The sequence below is a fragment of the Rhinolophus sinicus genome, linkage group LG02 (genome assembly GCF_036562045.2).
Source record: "Rhinolophus sinicus isolate RSC01 linkage group LG02, ASM3656204v1, whole genome shotgun sequence".
In the NCBI taxonomy this organism is placed as follows: Eukaryota; Metazoa; Chordata; class Mammalia; order Chiroptera; family Rhinolophidae; genus Rhinolophus; species Rhinolophus sinicus.
In genome coordinates, this window is record NC_133752.1 from 200,171,393 (window position 1) to 200,192,077 (window position 20,685).

Sequence of the window (20,685 nt, forward strand, 5' to 3'; positions counted from 1 at the left end):
AGGTTATGGGAGAAAGGGCCTCTGGTCCCTGGGTAACCATCCTCCCCATTCCTTTGAGGAGGCAGCATGGTGGGCGGGGCTTAGGCGGGAAGTCCAGTGGGAGGCTTTTGGCCTCCTTGCCACCCCATTACTGCCCCTGTTGTACCTGAGGGAGTGGGCAGTAGGCTGTGCCATCAGGGGCCTCTGGGAGGGGCAGGGAACCGGACCCGGGGTTGTGGGGGGTGGGTGTTGACATAGCTGCCACTAGTCTGGAGGCCATATCTGGTGGTGGCCCCAAGAGGACCGCTGACCTGTTCTCCAGTCAGGCGGGAAAAGGAAGGGGCCCTTGTAGGCCAAGCAGGCAGACCAGAGGTGTGCGTGGGGAGCAGCTCACGCTGCCCCACAGACGGCTGGAAGGGGTTCTAAAGGATGAGCACAGGTTTGCTTGGTGGAACGGGGGGAAGAATGTCAGGTGCAGAGAACAGGTGGGTGTGGGTGGGAGTGATGGTGTGGGTGGGCCCTGGTTGGCAGCTGTAGGGCAGGGCGGGCTGGTGCGAGCCATGGCTAGGTCCAGGCGTAGTGTTGGGGTCAGGCCACAGCATGAAGGGCATGACTGCCCCTCCAGGGAGCTCCCCGTGCTGGGGCTCTGGGGCACCCACTGGGCCTATGAGGAGGCCATCTAGGCCCAGAGCCTTCAGGTCTTGTCCCAGTGTCCCCCAGCCCAGTGCCCGGCTACCGCCCTGTCTAAGGAGCATGTAGACACTTGCCTGCCCTGTGTGCCTGCTAAGGGGCCCCTTGGACTGAAAACTCGGACAAAGGAGTGTCCTGAGGCCGCAGGCAAGAGTGGGGATGGGAAGTTTAGGAAAACGAAGCAGGAGGAAGCGAAGTGGGCAGGCAGAGGGCTAGGGTGTGGGCCCCTGGCACACACTGAGGGAGTCTGGGCCTTTGGGGCCTGTGGGACCTGGCACCCGCTCCTGAACAATGGCTGCTGAGGCCCGGGCATGCCAGGGTGGCCTGCTCTGTGTGGGCAGGTGCCATGAGCAGTAGGGTTTGGGGGCCCACCTGTCCCTACGGCCCGGGCAGGCCGGTTGGCCTGCTGGGGGTCCACCTGGACCGCTGGGGCTCTCCCACTCATCCCGCCCCCTCCCAGGAATAGACAGCTCAGCGCAGAGCACGCTGGGAAGGCTGAGGACAAGCAGCTGTGCTGTGTTGGGGCCCCTGCACCCCTCCTGAACGGCAGTCACCCACACATCGCCGTGGTCTTGGCTCCCCCACGTGCCACCCAGGGTGCTAGGCTGGTCTTGGGCCCCGGCCGTCTGTCCGCCCGGCCCTCCCTTAGGCCATTCGTCCACCCGCTGTGCCACCCAGTAAACCACTCACTGAGCTTATGTTTGTGCCAAGACGCCCCACGCTTGGTCGCCAAGTGCGTGGGGCCTTGTGGGAAGGTGTGGAGGCGTCCGAAGAAGGCTGGCTCGGCACCGAGGGCGGCGCCACGTTGCTGGAGACGCTCAGAGGGAAGCGTGTCTGTCAGGAGCGGACCTGGACAGCTCTGTTCACTTCTCATGCGTTTCCATCTCAGCTCCGCAGGTGGGCAGCAGAGGCAGCGGGAGGCCGAGCAGCTGCCTGAGGCCAGGAGCCACCTAACCAACAGGCCCGAGAGGGCCCCGGAATACAGCGTTTACCCCAGTTGTTCTGGAACAGAGGGCTCAGCAGTGAGTTTGGGAAATGCTGCCCTCCAGGCCGCCAGGAATCACCTGGTCAGAGGCACTGCCAGGCCTGCCCGAGGTTCCTTGGCCCTGGGACCCCCATCGAGATGCCTGTGAAGGTGGGGCAGGCACTGGCCACTCTGGAAGTAGATGGACAGGCCTGGGGGGGTGACCACGGATGGGTTGGGAGGATGCAGAAGTTGAGGCCACAGGTGACACTTCCTCTCCTGCCTGGGTGGGAGGCCCAGCTCTGACAGTGACAGATGAGCAAAGAGATGGTGCTGCTGGGGTGGCAGGAAGCCCAGGCCTGTGTGTATCAGGGCCAGGGGGCAGGTGGACACAGGCTGAGGCTGGTGTGGGGGCCCGAGTGCCGGCAGGTGCTCTGAAGGGGCTGGTACCTAGCCCGTGCAAGACTGCGCTGAACGTGGGCCTGACCCGGTGGAGTGGCCCCCCCGCCCCCAGAGCCTGCCCTGCAGACAAGAGGGAAGAGATGGAGGGGAGGTGGCCGAGGGGAATGGCTCAGCCATCCTGCTTTCTCAGTGTGGCCCTGTGCCCCATCTGTACTATGACTGCACAAGCCTGGGCGCCCCACCCTGGGGGCCGTTGGGCACTGCCGTCTGCGTGGTCCTGGTCTGGATGCATCCCCCAGTCCCCAGCCCCACTAGGCAAGGACTCTTGCCCAGGATGCCCTTGGGGAAACTGAGGCCCAGACAGGCAGGCACTTGTGCGGATTCCAGACTCTGACTCTGGTTCCCCACTCCTGTGCCCCCCAAGTTAGGAAGCTGGAGGGCCAGGCTGGAGATCCCCCTGGTGGCTGACGCCCGTGGGGTGGGGTGGGTGCAGGCTGTGTCCAGGACCTGGGCAGTGGGCATGTGGTTCAGCACACAGCCCCGGGGCGCCCCTGTGGTGAGATTCCAGAGAACCCCGTGTTAGTGGTCCCAGGTCTCAGAGACACAGGGAATGCCAGACCTCTGCTGGGAGGCCCAAGCCCCCATAGGACACTGGCTTGCGGCCCTCCCCTGGCCAGGCCCTGGTCACCACCATTCTGGCTCTGGGGCTACTCAACTTGGGGTGCTGGTGGGGATAAGAGAAGCAGGGCCCTTCTCTTCTCTATGTCTGGGCACGCCCACCCCCTGCCTCCAGACGCAAAAGTGGAGCTGTGTCAGGATCTGCATGGTGGGCCCCACAGCTGTGACCTGTCCCTAGAGAAGCAAGGACGTCGGAGGCCATGTCCTTGAGGCCCTGGGTCCACACGGACGTCTCCCAGCTCCTGGGTGGGATGAGGCTGTGGGTACTCCAGCTCCTTCCCCCCAGACTGGCAACCTCCAGGACCACACCCCCCCCAGGCACTCAGGGTCAAATGACCATGTGTGCTCCAGTGCAGGTGCCTGTGAGGCCTGGGATGGGTCATCCCCCGAGTCCCCCACTGTCCCACTCCTCGGGGCCAGGAGGCTCTGCAGAGGGTGAGGGGCCCTCACCCCGGCGCCCTCACAGCACCAAGGGCGGTGCAACTTATGCGGAGCTTTGGGGGTCCCCAGGGTCTGTGGGACCCCCTCTGCTGGAGTAGGATCTGTTCTCATCACAACCAGCCCTGTCTGCAGTGCTTGGAATCCGGGGCTGCGAGAAGGGACTCCTCTACCCAGGGCCTTTTAGGGCCCAGATGGGACTATTTCAATGGGCGGAAGCCCCAGCTGTCCTGTTGGCCATGCAGATGGCGTGGGGCTGGAGCAGACGGGCTACATGAAGACAGTGGGGGGGTGGGCACGCCCCTGAAAGCCTGTCCTGCTCTCCTGCAGCCTGCCAGCTCCTGGACAGGCCTGAGAGTGTCCCTCTCCCTCCACCCACCGCCCACACCCAGGAGGCTGCCCAGACTCCCCACTTGGACTGTTCTGTGCCAGGCTAGAGCCCCATCTCTGCTCATCTTTTCATATCTTGGGCCAATTTAATATTGAGGCTCCTCTAGAAACACTCGCTCAAGTTCTGAGCAGCATCCATCAGGGGGTTTTCTTGGGATTGCACAGAACCCAGAAATCATTGTAGAAAGAACCGGAATCCTGAGTACCCCGTGGCCCTAGGTGTCATGCAGCCTTTGCCCCAGTCCCCCCGCCTGCCAGGCCTCTGTCCTGCCAGGAGCCTCACATCACACCCTGGCTGGTCCAAGCTTTCACTGGTTTGCTCAGCCAGGCCCCTGGGGGTTTGGGTGCTGGCAGCACACACGAGGTGGGTGCGTGCGGCCTCTGGGCGCCTTTCCACCTCAGGCCACCTCTCCTGGTCTCCTCACCTGGTGGCCTGGGCCGGCCCAGCTTCCCAGGAAGAGAGAGGTGGGGACACAGACCCGAAACTGACCTGCAGCTGTCAGAGCCTTGCCAACTTTCTTTTCTGATGCAGCCCTGAAACGAAACCTTGGCATGCTTTTGGTGCCAAAGCTTCTTGGAAAAGGGAAGTGACCCCTGGCAGGACCCTGGGAGCCCCATCTGCCCTTCCAGGCATCCAGACCCCAGCTGGCCATGAGCCCTGTGCTAGTGAAAGCAGCACAAAGAGGAAATACAGAGGAGACAGGCTGGGCAGCTCCTGAGGTGGGCATGAGGCCTGGATAGCACATGTGAGCCGCAGTCACGGACACTGGCTGGGGAGGTGACAGCCAGGCCTGACACCTGCCCACGGAGCCCTGTCCATCCCCGAGCCATGGCCGTGGCCACGGTGGGGAGGTGAAAGCCTAATTGCTGGTTCTGGGTTTCTCAGTGGGCCCTTCCCCTCCCTACAGAGGCCTGATGGGGCGTCTGCCTGAGCCTCCAGCACACGACTTCGAGGCCAGTGGCTTTTTAGGCAGCCTTGGCAAAATCTAGAGCTTGATTACACAACAGCCCCCCAGCGTTCCCGGCAGTCAGGCCTGGCTGGACAGGATGGGGGCAGGGTCTAGCCCTCCAGCACTGGTCACTGCAAGAAAGTGCTTCCTGGGGTCCATGCCCCAGAAGCGAGCAGGGTGGGGGAGGAGTCTGCTCCTGCATGAGTAAGGGCCTCCTTTGGGGGTGGATCACCTGTACCCAGCACTGAATGAGCCTGGTGGGAGAAACAGAGGCTCAAGGAGATCAGGTACGCACCCGAGTTTGTGAGTAGCCAAGACGCCCACCCTGTGTCGGGGAGGGTGAGGAACAGCCTGGGGTGGGACCCCATCTTCCTGATATGGAGCTCAGGGGGGTGAGCTGGCTCTGATCTGGCCTCTGGTTCCTCCCACCTGCCCTCCTGCAGGAGGCTGTCATCCTGACCAGAAGCTCAGGCCCTCAGTGGGCAGGAGACCCCAATGTCACTGTCCCCACCCATCCACAGAGGAGGCTGGGACCTAGCCCGGGGCCCTCAGGCTTTCCACCATACCCCACAGGTGCTGCCACTGAGTTGCATTTCTTGGGCTCCTCACCCAGGAATGTTGCTCAGTGACCCACTGGCCACTCCAGCCATGGGCGGGGGAATGCAGAGGTGCTGGTGCCCAAGGTGTCAGACCAGCCCAGTCCGCAGCCACCTGCCCTATTCCTTGTGCCCCTGGGACGCCACCAGGGCCTGGGCTGTGGGGACGTGAAGGTGCTGGTCTCATCAGGCAGCGAGGCTTCTGGTTGGGGCCCAGGGACAGGAAGGCCAGGGGCAGTCCAGGGATCCTGGACCAGCAGGCGCTGCTCGAGGCTGTGTGATCTGAAAGCACCCCTCAGCTCTGGTCCCCCACTCTGGCCACGGAGAGGGCACCTGCTGTGCAGTCTCCAGGATCACAGGCCCAAGTTCCTGTGTGGGGCCTTCCCTGCCCAGTGACCCACAGAGCGATCAGCTCTCCAGCTCCCTGGCTGCAGCCGTGCCCAGGCTGGGTTTCCATCTCTGGGTTTCAGTTCCTAAACCTAACTCCCTCCTGAGCAAAAAGGCTGACGATAGGTGGTCTCCAGGGCCAGTGAGGTCCGTCAAGTGGCAGGAAGACAATGGTTGAGCTGGGCCTGGCACCCAGTAGGTGCACATTGCCGGAAGGCGCCATGTTTCACCCTGGGTGGTCTCCTCTGGGGATAGGGGAGTGCGAGTGGAGGAGCTCTGGCCTGGAGGCAGGGATCACAGGAAGGGGCAGAGCCTGGGGCAGGGTGGAGGCATTTGTGGGGTTGGCCCAGCCCTGCAGCAGTACAGCCCTCACTGCTGGGCTGCCCAGCTGGCCGCCCTTGTGAGTGCCCCGCTCCCGGCAGTGTCTTCCCCGTCATGTCTGCCATGAGCCGGGCACCCACCTCCTAGGCCCTGCTCACCCCTCCCCTCAACCCTTCAGCTTCTGTGCCCCACACGTTTACACCTGACCGGGTTGAAATGTCCAGGTGTGTACCCACCTTCCAGGTGCACACCCACAAGGGCCCTTCAATCTCCAGTAAGATCCAGTCAAACTGAGCCCTCCCACCTGAGCCCAAGTGCCGCAGCCCAAGTGCCGCCTGGAAGGCCCCGCCCATCAGCAGCCCCCACCTTGAAGCCCGGCTCTCCCCACCTCTCCCAGACAGCCCCCAGCCTCTCTCTGGTCCTGTCTGGTCCCCAAGCGTGTTTTCCAAAGCCCCAACTCCTGAGGGGCCATGCTGGCTCCAGGACTTGAGCGGAGGGGCAGTGATGGTACAGCCCCGGACCCCCCAGGGGCTGGGGCTGGGACTGGGACTGGGTCAGGCTCTTTCAGCCCACTAAATGTTTTTTATTTTTTATTGGGGAATATTGAGGGATAGTGTGTTTCTCTCCAGTGCCCATCAGCTCCCAGCTGTTGTTCTTCAATCTGGTTGTGGAGGGCGCAGCTCTGCTCCAAGTCCAGTCGCTGTTTTCAATCTTTAGTTGCAGGGGGCATAGCCCACCATCCCATGTGGGAATTGAACCGGCAACCTTGTTGTTGAGAGCTTGTGCTCTAACCGAGTCATCCAGCTGCCCCTCCGGAAACTCAGCAGCAGCTCGTTGTCTTCAATCTAGTTTTGGAGGGAGCAGCTCACTGGCCTGTTGTCTTCAATTTAGTTGTGGAGGGTGCGTGCAGCTCACTGGCCCATGTGGTAATTGAACTGGCAACCTTGTTATTCAGAGCTCGCGCTGCAACAAACTGAGACATCCGGCCACCCCTAAATTTTTACTAAAAAACAAAATTCCTCTTAAACTAATACTCTGAGCCACTTAAAACATTTCTCAGAGAGTTAAATAGACATCTAATAAAATTTGTGAGAAGTATTTTTAAAACAGCTTTATTGAGGCATAATTTACACACCATAAAATTCACCCACTTTCAACATTTCATTGAACCACCCACAATTCCATGATTTTAGTAAATTTTCCAAGTTGTGCAACCACCACCACAGTCCAATTTTAGAACTTCCCAGACCTCAAAGACCTCTGGTACCCACTAGCAGACCCTCCTACCCACCCAGGAGATCACCCACCTGCCTCCTGCCTTCATACACTGCCTTTTGTGGCCATTTCATGTATGTGGAATCACGTCACTTGTAATACAGTGTTTGGTGTCTGGCTGCTTTCACTGGGCACTCGTTTTGGAGTTCATCCACGTGGCAACATGTGTCAGTAGTTGGTTCCCATAACACTCCACTGTGTGGGTCACCTGTGGGTGGGTGTTTGGGCAGTTTGCACATTTTGGCTGTTGCGGCTAAGGCTCTGTGGACCCGTGTTCTCATTTCTCTTAGGTAGATGCCTAGGAGTGGAAATGCTGGGCCATATAGTAAATTAATGTTTAGCTTTTGAAGAAATGAGCTATGCATTTTACATTCCCGCCAGTAATGTATGAGGTCCCAGTATTCCTTTGTCAACACTTGTAACTGTCTTTCTTTTTGACTGTAGTCATCCAAGTGGCTGTGAGGTAGTGTTGCCTTTGGTTTCAAGTTGAGTTTTCCTAATAACTAATGGTGCTGAGCATCTTTTCAAATTTCATCAGACATTTTACCAAAGATATTCAGCTTCCCCCCTTCTCCTTTGGTTAAATGTCTAATCAATTTTTCTGCCTATTTTTTACTTGGGTTGTTTGCCTTATTATTGTTAAATTTCATATTATTTTTAATTCTGTTAAAACATACATAACAATTGTAAGTGTATGTTTCTCTTATTTTTAAGTTGCAAGTGTTCTTTATATAATATATTCTAAGTGCAAGTCTTTATTACATATATGATTGGCAAACATGTATCACAATTTTCATTTTCTTATTGGTGTTTGAAGCATAAAACTTTTACCTTTGATCAAATCCCATTTATTTTTTTATTTCATGGATCCTGATTTTGGCATTGCACCTCAGAACACTTTGCCTAATTCAAGGTCACAAAGATTTTCTATAAAACTCGTGTAAGAGTTTTATAGCTTTAACTCTTACATTTAGGTTTATGGTTCGGTTTGAGTTAATTATTGTGTATGTTGTGAGGTAAGGGTCCAGATTCCTCTTTTTACATATATATATATATATGTCTCCAATTGTCATAGCACTATCTGTTGAAAAGTGCATCCTTTTCCCCATTGAAATCCTTGACACTTTTTTCAAAAATCAGTTGACCATAAATATATGGGTTCACGTCTGGACTCTCAGTTCAGCTTCATTGATCTATATGTCAATCCTTATGTCGGTACATGCTGTCTTTGTTACTGTAGTTTTAATGTAAATTTTAATGTTGGAAACTGTAAACTCTCCAATTTTGTTCCAAAATTGTTTTGGCTATTCTGTGTCCTTTGCATTTCTATGCAAATTTTACGACCAGGTTGCCAATGTCTGCCCCTCAAAAAATCTGCTTACATTTTGATAGGGATGGCATCCAATGTCTTCATCAGTTTGCCTAGTATTGCCATCTTAACAATACAGAATCTTCCAATCCACGAACATTGAATGTCTCTCCATTTATTCAGATTGCCTTTAATATCATTCAGAAATGCTATGTAGTTTAAGTATACAAGTCCTGCAGCCTCTTGTTAAGCTCTTTCTGAGGTATTGCATTCTTTGCGAGGCTGTGTGAATAGAATTGTTTGCTAAATTTCATGTTAGGCTGTTCATTGCTAACGTATAGAAATGCAGTTGACTTTTGTATTTTGATCTCGGATCCTGGAACCTTGGTGAACTCACTTATTAGCAGCCTTTTTTTCTCTATGTCCTCCTGCCACTTAACCCCAGATGCGTCACAGAAGCAGAAGTGGATGGTTTCTGGTGGAGGAAAAAGGAACCTCAGGTAACTGGAAAGTACCAGGAAAATAATGAAGAGGAAGATGCTCAGAGAATGACCTCAGAAGATTTAAAGTTTTGGACTCCTGGGCTAACAACCCCTGATGGGTATGTCTGTGGATCTGATCCTAATTAGCATAGCAAATATTTGGAAAATTGATCTAACAGGTAGACCTCCACCCAAGTCTCAGAGTGACCACTAGAGGGTGCACACACAGGACAGACCCCGTTAGAACAGCAAAGACTGAACGTTGAATGGACAATGGAACCATAACCCACAGGAGACTAAAACAAGTATTTGAACATTCTCCACCAGCCAGGGGAAGACCCAGAGTCTCCTAACATAATACTCAAAATGTCCAGGACAGAAGCTAAAATCAGTCTGCATATGATGAACATGAAAATCTCAACTCACATGGGAAAAGACAATAGACACCAATGATGCGACGACAGAGATGTTTGAATGATCCGATGGGGACTTGAAAACACCGATTATAAGAATACTTGAACCAGAAGTTGCAAACATTCTTGACACAAATATTAAAATGGAATGACTCAGCAAATAAATAGAAAGACATAAAGAAGAACCAAATGGAAATTTATAATAACAAAAACAAAAAAGGGCGACCAGATGGCTCAGTTAGAGTGAAAGCTCTGAACAACAGGGTTGCCAGTTCGATTCTGGCTTGGGATGGTGGGCTGCGCCCCCTGCAACTAAAGATTGAAAATGGCGACTGGACTTGGAGCTGAGCTGCGTCCTCCACAACTAGATTGAAGGACCACAACTTGGAGTGGAGAAACACACTGTTCCCCAATATTCCCCAATAAAAAATTTTTTAAAAATCATTAAAAAAAAATCCTACCTGATATATCAGTAGAAATTTATCCGAGCAATAGAGAGAAAAAACATTTTTTAAAAAATTGAACAGTCACAGGGACCTGTGGGACAATCAATAAAAGGGCTAATAATATTTGTGTGATTGGAGTCCCAGAAGGAGAAGAGAAAGAGTGCGGGGAAGAAAAACTACTTGAGAAAATAATAGCTGAAAACTTCCCAAGTTTGGTGAAAGACATAAACTTACAATTCAAGAAGCATAGCAAATGCCATCCAGGATACAGGGAAAGAAATTCACACCAAGAAACTTCATAAACAAACTGCTGAAAACTAAAAACAAGGGGAAAAAATTTTAAACGAAGCCAGAGAAAAATGATGTGTTGCCTATAAAAGAACAGTGATTTGAATAACGGGATTTTTCATCAGAAACCATAGAGACCAGAAGGAAGTAGTCCAATCCTTTTGCAAGGGTTGAATGAAAAACACTGTCAATTCAGATCTTTATATCCATCAAACTTCCTTAACCTGAAAAAAGGGCATCACAAATATCCCACAGCTAACATCATACTTAGTGTGAAAGATTAAAGCTGCCCCCCTAAGATCAGCATCAAGCCAAGGATGCCCAATCTCACCGCTCTTATTCAACATGGTGCTAGAAGTTCCAGCCAGTGCGATAAGGCAAGAAAAGGAGATAAAAAGCATACCGATTGGACAGGAAAAACGAAACTGTCCTTACTTACAGACAATGTGGTTATCTATGTAGAAAATCCTAGAGAATCAATTTGTTTTTTTAAAGATTTTATTGGGGAAGGGGAACAGGACTTTCATTGGAGAACATTGTGTACTTCCAGGACTTTTTTCCAAGTCAAATTGTTGTCCTTTCAGTCTTAGTTGGGGAGGGCGCAGCTCAGCTCCAGGTCCAGTTGCCATTCCTAGTTGCAGGGGGTGCAGCCCACCATCCCTGTGGGAGTCAAGGAATCGAACTGGCAACCTTGTGGTTGAGAGCCCGCGCTCCAACCAACTGAGCCATCCGGGAGGTAGCTCAGCTCAAGGAGCCGTGTTCAACCTTAGTTGCAGGGGGCACAGCCTATCATCCCTTGTGGGACTGGAGGAGTTGAACCGGCCACCTTGTGGTTGAGAACCCACTGGGCCATATGGGAATCGAACCAGCAGCCTTCGGAGTTAGGAGCACGAAGCTCCAACTGCCTGAGCCACTGGGCCGGCCCGAGAATCAATCTTTTAAAAGAACCAAACTCCTAGAACCAATTTACCATAGCAGGGTTGCGGGATACAAGGTCAACACAAAAATCAATTATATTCCCATATACAAGCTATTAATAGTTGGAAACCAAAATTTAAAGAATATTACCATTTATAACAGCTCCCAAAAATGTCTAGGTGTAAATGTCTAGGTGGACAGAATCAATGTGTTGAAAACTACAAAATGCTTTTGAAAGAAATCAAAGGAGATCTAAATAAATGGAAAGACTTACCGTATTGATAGATTTGAAACCTCAGCATAGCAAAGATGTTGACTCCAAGGTGATCTGTACATTTGACACATCACCAGCCAAAATTCCAGCAGATTCTTTTGTAGACATAGACAAGCCAATTCTACAATGTGCATAGAAGAGCAATGGAACCAGAATAACTAAACCAATTTGAAAAAGAAAAACAAAGTTGTAGGAATCACACTACCCGATTTTAACATTACACAGGTCCAGTAGTCAAGACAGCTGGTATTGGTGATGTGATAGGCGTATACGTAGAATAGATAAATAGAACAGAATACATGGTGCAGAAACAGACCACAGGAATCTTTGACAAACGTGCAAGTGGAGAAAGAATAGGTTTTGTCCGTTTTTCTGTTTTTAGCAAAGTGAATCCTAGGTCTAAATGGAAAACACAAGACTATAAAATTTGCAGAAGAAAAACAGGAGAAAGTCTTCGTGACACAGGGAGTTAGTCAAAAGTTTGTAGAAATGACACCAAAAGCACGACCCATAGATGGAAAAAATGGATAATTGGACTTCATCAAAATTAAAAATTTTTGTCCTGCCAAAGATACCGTCAAGAGAAGGGCGAGAAAAGCTACAGTTTGGGGGAGAGGATTTGCAGGCCACATATACGAAAAGGACTTGTATGCAGAGTATGTAAGAGCTCGCAAAACTCAACACAAGAAAACAACACAGCTTGCAAGGAGGCAGAGGTCTGGAAAAGACACTTCACCCAAGAAGACGCACAGGTGGCAAGTGAGCAGGTGAAAGATGCTGCACGTTGCAGACCCTCAGAGAAGCACCGTAGAGCTTGGGTGAGTCCACTGCACGCTTGCAGCGGGACTGGAAGCAGGGATCCTGACAGCGCCCCGCACCGGTCAGGACGTGGAGCAGCTGAAGTCGCCGGGCAGGTGCTGGGAGTGCAAAGTAGTGCCCCAGCTCTGGGCAGGGCTCATCTGTCTCTTAGGAAGTCCGCTATGGCCTGGCTTAGCGTGGGATGCCCCGTGTCACCCGTCACCCCAGCATTTACCTTAGAGAAGTGAAAGTGGACGCTCACGCGATACGGGAAGGTACGTGGTAGCTTTATCTGTGAAATCTGGAAACCACCCAAATGTCTTTCCGTGGGTGAACGGATAAATAGACTGTGATCGTCTACCCCGTGGAATGCCGCTCAGTCACGAGAAGAAACAAACTTGATCCACACAACATCCAATGACTCAGCCTGAGTGAAAGAAGCCAGTGTCAAAGGGTTCATACCGTCCGCGTCCATTTACATTACGCTCACAAAACTGGTGACAGAGGACAGGTCAGTGGTTGCCAAGGGTCACCGGTGGGTGGGGCGTGCCCACAAAGCCATGGCAGGGGGCACTTTTGGGTGATGGAACTGTTCTGTATCCTGTTGTGACGGCTACTTGAATGTGGTAAAATTGATAAAACTGTTCACCAAAATTTACAAAGTCGATTTTACTGTGTGATAATTAAAAATTAGATAAACAAAATATTTTTAAAAAATATACTCCAGGCAGTTTCTGCGTGCCCGGCTCTCTCTGCGGAGCGCCTGTCCCCGGGGCGGGTGAGGGGTGTCACTGCGCCCTCTCTCCCCCCGCCCCTCCACTAGCGCACAGCTTTGCGCATGCGCTCGCTGCCCGCTGCTGGTCCACCTGGGCGGCCACTGCCACCACCCTGGGAACTGGGTAGGTGGCCCGACGGGTCCTTCCTGGGTGGGGGGAGGTGGTCTCCATAAGGGGCGAGTGTGGGATGGGTCAGCGGTGAGAAAGACACTTGCACTGGGAACCTGGGGACCCGAGACAAAGGCGGTATCTTCTGACATTTCTTCTCAGTAAAAGCCAAAGGGGGCTGGACCGGAGCCCTTGACCCCCTCCCAGGCGCTGCCGGGGGAGGGGGCGCTACACTCCTCAGTCCCTCCCTAACCCCCCCCCCCCCAACAGGACTCTGGGGAGGCCTCGCAGGGCCTCCCCTTCCCCTCTTCCTCAGGGCCTATAAGGCAAGCCCTACCTTGTCCCCTGGGACAGCCTCCCTCCTCCGCTCCACCAGGGAACCCCATTGGCTCTAACTCCAAAATACACCCGGGGTCTAACCTTGCCTCACCATTGCCGCCGCCGCCCGCCCAGGCCTCTCACTCTGGTTATTGCAGTAGCGTCCCATGGGCTCTGCTCTCCCTGCTTCTGCCTGTCGCTTCCAGCGCAACACGGGCAGTGAGGGTGCGAGAAGGGGCGGCTTTGGGTTAAGTTTTAAGAAAGAAACAGACTTAATGCAGTTAAATCTCAGAAGGCCAGGGGTCTCACAGTTCTGAAAGGCTGGAGCCCAGAACAAAGCCGACTGGAGGTTTTTATTGATAAGTATACAAGGGAGTAGCAGTGTTTTTGGCACGGTCTGTGGGACTCACTTATCACGTTATAGAAACAACCCAAACCAATTATGTTGATCTTCAAACAGCCGAAGCAGAAAGTCCTTGAGGTGAGGTATGCGACTCCCTTGAGGGAGATACATCGCATGTCGAAATTATTTCACAGAGCTGAGCAGAGAGAGCTTAATCTTATCACTCTCAAGACTTTTCTCCCAATTAGGTGAGAGGGAAAAGTCAGAGCCAGCAGCCGCTTTTCCCAGGCAGGGGGAAGGGGAGACAAGGCCCCTTCCCAAATCTTTCTGAGGCAACTCATCTGGTGTCTCCATGCCGTTCCGCCTGGCTTGAGTTGTCCCCCCCACCCCCCCCCGTGGGGGATCTTACTCGTCTTTGGCCGCAAACCCTCTTTTGGAGACTAAATAGAGAGAAATATACAGTCCCAGAGATGCACAGTCTCACAGACTATTCTTTCCTTAAGGAAAGACATGGGGGGACAGTCTGCTAGGCTGCTTTGTGACAACATCTGCCCTCCACCGGCACCCCTACGCTCCCCGCACACTCGGGGTCACGTGATTTTCCCAACGGCCACTTTGGTGGGGGTAAATGCTGACTTCTTCCCAATGGCTGCTAGCCTCCTCTGCTTTTCCACCTGTGTCCCTCATCTCTCCCCCTCCACTCCTGTGACACTGTCGTGCCCACCCCAGGGCCTTTGCACCGACTCTTCCTCTAGAACTCTTCCTCTAGGTGTCGTAAGGGTAAATTTAAATCTTCCCTGGTGCCAAAATGGAAAGAGACTCTCAGTTCTCCCTTTTCTTAGAACATTTCCTTTAGAAAACTTGTAGATTCTGTCCTTTTGAAATGCTTGTAAACCTTTCGAAAAGTAGGCCTCTGGCCTGTTTTACAACCACGAATGTTTTTCCTAATAGACCCCATCGGTCTCTTTGAAATGTAAACAAGAAAGACAGTGCCTCCTCTCCCAGTCTTTGTGCCTGGCTCCCTGGGTCAACTCCCTGCTTATCAGAGAGATGAGAATGTTTAATTTTTCCTTTGAATAAAGGGAAATAGATAACGCCGTGGCCACACCCATGACCAGGTAAATTAGGGTGAACTATAAGTGACACATGGTGCTATCAAGTCCTCTTCAAAAAAATTTTTTCATTGTGGTAAAATATACATAAGATAAAAATTACTATTTTAAGTGAATAATTCAGTGACAGTACATTCACAGTGTTGTGCAATTAACGTCATTATTTCCAGAACTCTTTCTTATCAGCCCAAACAAAACTCTGTAGCTGTTGTAGCTGTGACACAATAACTCTGATCCCCCTTCACACAGGCCAGGGTAATCTCTACTTCACAGCGCTTCAGCTGGCCTGTTCTGGAAGCTCATACAGCTGGCTTGTGTCTGGCTTGTTTCACTCAGCATCGTGTTCTCAAGGCTTATCCATGGTATAGTGTCTATCAGAATGCCATTCCTTTCTATGGCTGGTTAATGAGCCATTGTAGGTCTACACCACCTTTTGTATATCCATTAATTTCTCGATGGACACTCGGGTAAGTGTCCAGCTTCATTCTTTCACATGTGTGTATGCAGTTTTCCAAGCACCATTTGTTCAAGAGACTGTCCTTTCCCATGGCATGGTCTTGGCACCTTTGTTGGAAATCAACTGACCATAAATGTGAGAGTTTATTTCTTGACTCTCAGCTCTCTTCCATGGAGCTATACAGAGGGTACCAAAAAAAAAGTATACACATTTTAAGAAAGGAAAAACTATTAAAATTGTAATACTCTATTTATACCAATAACAAAAGATGAATACAAGTCACGTTTGACTTCTGCAATTACAAGAGGTGCTCAAAATGGTTACCATCAGCGTCCAGACATTTCTGATTACAGTGAACTACTGCTTGAGCAACATTAACCAAAGTGTCCACTTGTGTACATTTTTTGGCACCCCCGGTATGTTCATCTTCATGCCACTACCACAGTCTGCTGATCACTGCAGCTTTGTAGTAAGTTTAGAACAGGGAAGCGTGAGTCCAACTTTGTTATTTTCCAAGATTATTTTCTCTATTTGGGTCCCTTGTAATTCCATATGAATTTTAGGATGGATTTTCTCTTTCTACAAAAAACAGCACTGGGATGTTGAGAAAGGTTGCACTGAATCTGTAGATCACTTAGGACAGCCTTGACAGCTTAACAATATCAAGTCTTCCGGCCCGTAAACACGGTGGCTTTTCCATTCATTTGTGTCTTCTTTAATTTCTTTCAGCAGTGTTTTGTAGTTTTCAGTGTACAAGTCTTCCACCTACCTCCTAACTTTAATTTATTCCTAAGTATTTTTATCTTTTGGATGCTATTGTAAATAGAATTATTTCCTTAAAGTTTTTAAAAATTCTTCATTGATAGTGTATAGAGATGCAACTGACTTGTATGTTATTGGTTTTGTATCCTTCAGCTTTACTGAATTAGTTTGTTAGCTCTACGAGTAAATGTGTTTTCATGTGATTCTTTAGGCTTTTCTCTATATACGACCGTGTCAGCTATAAATAGAGATACTTTAATATTTCTCCAATTTGAATGCCTTTATTTCTATTTCTTGTCTAATTGCTCTGGCTAGCACTTCCAGTACTATGTTGAATGTTAAAAGTGAACATTCTTGTCTTGTTCCTGATCTTAGGGGTAAAGTTTTCAGTCCTTCACCATTGAGTATGATGTTAGTAAAACTATCTTTCAAAAATGAAGGAGGAAGTAAGGTATTTCCAGATAAATAAAAGGTTAGCAATTATATTACTAGTACACCTGACCTACAAGAAATGCTAAAGAGAGTCAGTCCTTCAGACTGAAATAAAAGGACAACAGACAGCAACTCGAAGCCACATGAAGAAATACAGAACATGGGTAAAGGTAAACACACAGGAAAATATAATGCTGGTATTATTGTAGTTTTGGTTTGTAATTCCTCTTTTTTCTATATGATTTGATGGGGAAATGCATGAAACAATAATTATAAATCTCTGTTAATGGGCACACAATACATAAAGATTTATCTGTGACAGTAATAGGGGAGGGATGGAGACGTATAGGAGTAGTGTCTGCACACTATAGAAACTGATATTAATATTATTCAAACTAGGTTGTTATAAGTTTAAGATTTTAATTGTAACTCTCAAGGAAACCACTGAGAAAATATTGGGGAAATACACAGAAAAGGAAAGGAGAAGGAAATCAAAATGCTACACTCTAGGGGCGGCCGGATGGCTCAGCTGGTTAGAACGTGAGCTCTCAACAACAAGGTTGCTGGTTCAATTCCTACATGGGATGGTGGGCTGCACCCCCTCTAACTAAAGATTGAAAACAGTGACTGGATGTCATGGAGGGTCTCAGCTCTCGCTCCCTGCACAAGAACGCAGGACATGGTGAGGCCAAAAGGAACACCAACGGGAATCATACCACTATGTTCTTGCTGGTGGCTGGGTTGGAGACAGGAAGCAGGAGCCACATGACGCAACCTGCCATCCTCTTCTCTGACTACCAACCTCATTTGCTAACTGCAATCGGCACTTGCTAGCATAGCCACGGCAGTTATATCAGTGGCTAATGGCTAACCGGTAACAGCTGATGGCCATCTACTACCCGAGACAGCACCTTTCCACGTAAGGCCAAGAGCCTTGAAACTGCTCTCTGGAATTCTGTCCCCACACTCCACCCCTACAGGGTCTCGCCTCACAATCTACGCGACAAGCGTCTTCTGTGAGGGGCCCTGTGCCATATTAGCCTATAGGCATCTATGGGCGGAAAGAAATAGTAGTCTTAGGAACCAACAATGGCAAATCCTTTCCATCTGGGAGGATACGTGCCAGATTTATGTCCTGGGAAAGGAGGGTGACTACCACTGGCACCTTTCTCGGTTTGTGGTACTAAAACTTTATGGCAGTGGTTGGGGTGCCTTGCATAGTTTCAATGTGTAACAGAACAGGAGACCCCATAATAGGTCATAGCAAGAGTACATAGGTTCCCCGCAAAATTATCCCGGCATCGGGACCTCCGTATACTACAGTCACTTGCGGTGGCTACTCAGCCATCACCCCTGGCGTCACTTGCAAATCATGGGTCAAGTCAAACCAGCCCCCCATGGGGCTATCAGGCCCAACCACTGACAGTGGGGGCTTTTGACCTGTCAGGGCCAAGTCCATTGCTGCCGTTCCCCTGCTTTCAAGCATGTGGGGCGCTGGCAGCAAAATGTTTCCATTTCTGCCATAGCCTGGCTTTAACAGAGTCTCACTTGTAGTAACCTGTAACTGAATGGGAGCGGCCGTTCGATGTAGCAGAGCTTCTACTGGCGCGGGCCCTCCCTTCCGTGGTCTCTCATTCAGGACTCTCAGGACGTCCCATAGACGCAAGGCCCAGTAGCGCATCGTAGGAGGGTGTTTTGACACCCGGAGACCTTGCTTCCAAAGGCCGTTGTAGTGTTCAGTCATGCCAGCTGCTTGCAGATTGTACGGCATATGAAACAACCATTGCACGTCCATCCTGGCAGCCAAGTGCTGCACTTCTTGCTCCGTAAAATGGGTACCCCTGTCACTTTCAATGACTTGGGGGCACCCATAGAGGGCGCACGGCCGTGTAAGGGCTACCACTGTATGCCGCTGATCCGCAGCCGGACAGGGCCAAGCAAACATCAACCCCGTAGCAGTGTCCACTGCTGTAAATGCATATATCGCATTGCGGGCCTTAGGCAGGGGTCCAATGTAATCCACTTGCCAGCGAGTGAGGGGCACCCTCCCTCGCGTAATCTGCTGTGTCTCCCAGGGGAGCCTCCGCCTTTGGGGGCTGTCCTGGGCACAGACGGCACAGTCATAGCAGGCATCTGCTATCTCCTGCCATTTCAAAGGCAGGCCCCACCGTCTGCTCACCTGCCACATGGTTCGGCTTCCAGCGTGCTGCAATTTCCTATGCAGCCAATGGGCCACATCAGTGGCAGGAGCCCGCTCTAACCATCGTACCCGTGCTAGGGCGTCTGCTTCATCATTACCTGGGGACACTAAGGGGGAGTGACCTGTGACATGCATTAAGGTCACCTCCTTTTTCTGCCCTAGGTCCCAGAGGTCCTGCCACATGGCTTGACCCCACAGTGGACGGTGTCCCACCAACCAGTTTTGGTGTTTCCATGTAGGCAGCCACAGCGTTAGGCCCCGGAACACCACCCAGCTGTCAGTGCAAATAACTAGGGGCCCAGGCTCGTGGCTGATCACCATCCACACAGCCCGTAATTCAGCCCACTGGCTACTCTGGCCCATCCCACTATCAAACCAAATGGTGTCTGTTTTGGGCTGCACACCAATAGCCGTCCAAACAGCTGCAGCCCCTCGGCTAGAACCATCGGTAAACCAGGCATCCTCAGGTACTGGGGACTGTCCTTCTTTGTAGGACGAGGGCTCCAAGTCCTCCCCTCTAGGCAGAGCACTTGGCTCAGCCTGGGCTACAAGCTCCACAGGCCCCAGGACCTGTTGTAGCTCTGTGCTCAAAGGGCTTGAACTAAGGGTGCTACGTTGCTCCAAGTAGGCACCCCACTTGGCGAGGGTGGTGGTCTCTGCCACCCCCGTTTTGGGTCCCTGGGTCCATGTACGGACCCACCCCTGGACAGGATACGTTGTTCTAACCAACACGCGTGCCGTTCCTGTGATGGCTTCTGTGGCCACTAGGGCTGCATACACAGCAGCCAGCTGTTTCTCTATTAGAGAGTAGCGGACCTCCGCTCCTTTCCATAATTGGGACCAAAATCCCACTGGCAACCGGAGACGCTCCTGCCGTTGCCAGAGGCCCCATCCGTACCCCTCTTGGGTTACGTGAACATCAAGTTCAAATGGGCGGCCTGGGTCCACTACTTGCAGAGCCTGTGCCTGCTGCACTGCCCGTTTTGTGGCAATGAAGGCTTACTCTATAGCCTCTGTCCAATCCCATGAGGCCCCCTTTTTTATCATATTGTACAAGGGCCTTGCCATTTGTGCTAAATGGGGTACAAACGCCCGCCAATATCCTAGCAGTCCCAAATATGTCTGCAGTTGGGAGACCTTCGTCGGCTGGGGAAAGGCTTGTATTTTGTCAATGATTGCCTCAGGTATAACCTTTGTCTTACCCGACCACACAACACCCAAAAACTTGACGGATAAGCCAGGGCCTTGGACCTTTTCCTCATTCACCGCCCAGCCGCGTGACTTCAGGTGGCGGAGAAGAGAGGGAGCTGCTTGCTCTAAATCAGAAAGAGAATCTGAGGTTAACAGAATGTCATCAACATAATGAAACAAGGCCACAGAGGATGGGTGATCCCACTGTGCCAAATCCTGGGCCACAAGCCCGTGGCAGATAGTGGGGCTGTGCAAGTATCCTTGCGGAAGGACTTGAAAAGTCCACTGACGCCCATCCCACGTAAAAGCAAACTGCTCTTGACACTCGGGTGCAATGTCAATGGAGAAAAAAGCATTGGCCAAGTCCACTACATAGTGATATGTCCCCAGGCGGACAGTCAGACGATCCATTAAATCATGAATTGAAGGCACTGCAGCGTGCAAGGGTGGCGTCACCTTATTTAACTCCCTATAGTCCACAGTCATTCGCCAGGTCCCATCTGGCTTCTTGACAGGCCATACTGGGGAGTTAAAGGGACTGTGCATTGGCCTCACAATATGTGCCTTCTCCAATTCCAATATTGTACGACCGATCTCCTCCTGTCCTCCTGGCAGGCGATACTGTCGCACTGTAACCACGCGCCAGGGCTGTGGCAACGCTTGAGGAGGGTGGTGAGCATGCCCGCGTGTCACCGCTTTCACCACCCGGATCCGGAGACGGAACTCTCCTACCGACGTCTGTAAGCTGAGGCCATGTAGCACGTCCACCCCTAGAATATACTCCGGAACGGGGGAGACATAAACCTTGTAGGTACGAGGAGGGAGCCTTCCTATACCCAGTGGTAAGGAAACGGCTTTCACAGTCACAGTTTTTCCCCCGTAGCCATCAATGCAGACTGCTGGTCCGGGGAACAGTTCTGGGTTCCCATAAACGAGACTGCAGTCAGCACCAGTGTCAACTAGAGCCAAAACCCTCTGCACATTAGAA

General features: G+C 51.3%; 1 long non-coding RNA gene across 1 annotated transcript; it reads right to left on the bottom strand.

Moving 5' to 3' along the window:
• Nucleotides 1-9,690: 9,690 nt before the first annotated feature.
• LOC141570213 (uncharacterized) lies at nt 9,691-12,648 on the bottom strand. Its single transcript, XR_012494208.1, has 3 exons — nt 11,993-12,648; nt 11,201-11,321; nt 9,691-10,668 (listed from the first exon to the last, which is right to left on the bottom strand). It is a non-coding gene; the product is annotated as an uncharacterized LOC141570213 (long non-coding RNA).
• Between the last annotated feature and the right edge of the window lie 8,037 nt (nt 12,649-20,685).